The 1,504-nt window shown below is 60.4% G+C and overlaps 1 long non-coding RNA gene across 1 annotated transcript; it reads right to left on the reverse strand.

Moving 5' to 3' along the window:
• Positions 1-28: 28 nt before the first annotated feature.
• LOC110391650 lies at positions 29-783 on the reverse strand. Its single transcript, XR_002434140.1, has 2 exons — positions 754-783; positions 29-590 (listed from the first exon to the last, which is right to left on the reverse strand). It is a non-coding gene; the product is annotated as an uncharacterized LOC110391650 (long non-coding RNA).
• Between the last annotated feature and the right edge of the window lie 721 nt (positions 784-1,504).

The raw sequence follows: 1,504 nt of genomic DNA on the forward strand, positions 1-1,504 counted from the left end.
TCCCAGTCTGCACCAGTAACTCCCCAAGTCTGCACCAGTGCCAGTGCCTCCCAGTCAGCACGTGGCCCGCCCTCCCGCTCTTTTATTGGTGGGAAGGGATCACGTGACGGCGCCGCGGCTGCGCACTGGGGCTGGGCGGGCGCAGCACAGCGCCCCCAGTGGCGCGGTCGGTGCAGTACAACTCCAGCAGCTCCCGCAGGATCCGAGCCAGCTCCGCCGAGCTCAGGCCGGGGCTCAGCGCCTGCGCGGAAACCAGCACCTCCCAGTAAGAACCAGTAAGCACCAGTAAGGACCAGTCACCCCTGTCACCACCAGGAACCCCACTGGGAACCCCAGTCTGCCCCCATTGATCCCAGTGTCCCCCCCAAGTCTGCCCCAGTGCGCCCCCCCAAGTCTGTCCCAGTGCCTCCCAGTAAGAACCAGTACCTCCCAGTAAGAACCAGTAAGAACCAGTAAGCACCAGTAACACCCAGTCTGCACCAGGAACCCCACTGGGAACCCCAGTCTGCCCCCATTGATCCCAGTGTCCCCCCCAAGTCTGCCCCAGTGTCTCCCAGTAAGAACCAGTAAACACCAGTCAGCACCAGTGCCTCCCAGTAAGAACCAGTGACTCCCAGTAAGAACCAGTAACCCCCCGGTAAGAACCAGTAACCCCTGACAGCACCAGGAACCCCACTGGGAACCCCAGTCCGCCCCCACTGATCCCAGTGTCCCCCCAAGTCTGCCCCAGTGCCTCCCAGTAAGAACCAGTACCTCCCAGTAAGAACCAGTAAGCACCAGTAAGCACCAGTAACACCCAGTCTGCACCAGTAACCCCACTGGGAACCCCAGGCCACCCCCATTGATCCCAGTGTCCCCCCCAAGTCTGCCTCAGTGTCTCCCAGTAAGAACCAGTACCTCCCAGTAAGAACCAGTGACTCCCAATAAGAACCAGTAAGCACCAGGCAGCACCAGTGCCTCCCAGTAAGAACCAGTAAGCACCAGTCAGAACCAGAAACCCCACTGGGAACCCCAGGCCGCCCCCATTGATCCCAGTGTCCCCCCCAAGTCTGCCCCAGTGCCTCCCAGTAAGAACCAGTAACCCCCCAGTAAGAACCAGTGCCTCCCAGTAAGAACCAGGGCGTCCCAGTAAGAACCAGTAAGCACCAGTCAGCACCAGTGCCTCCCAGTAAGAACCAGTAACCCCACTGGGAACCCCAGGCCGCACCCACTGATCCCAGTGTCCCCCCCAAGTCTGCCCCAGCGCCTCCCAGTAAGAACCAGTGCCTCCCAGTAAGAACCAGTAAGCACCAGTAAGGACCAGTAAGTACCAGTAAGCACCAGTAACACCCAGTCTGCACCAGGAACCCCACTGGGAACCCCAGGCTGCCCCCACTGATCCCAGTGCCCCCCCAAGTCTGCCCCAGTGCCTCCCAGTAAGAACCAGTGCCTCCCAGTAAGAACCAGTGACTCCCAGTAAGAACCAGTAACCCCACTGGGAACCCCAGTCAACACCAGTACTCCC

Source organism: Numida meleagris, unplaced genomic scaffold (assembly GCF_002078875.1).
Source record: "Numida meleagris isolate 19003 breed g44 Domestic line unplaced genomic scaffold, NumMel1.0 unplaced_Scaffold436, whole genome shotgun sequence".
NCBI classification, from domain to species: domain Eukaryota; kingdom Metazoa; phylum Chordata; class Aves; order Galliformes; family Numididae; genus Numida; species Numida meleagris.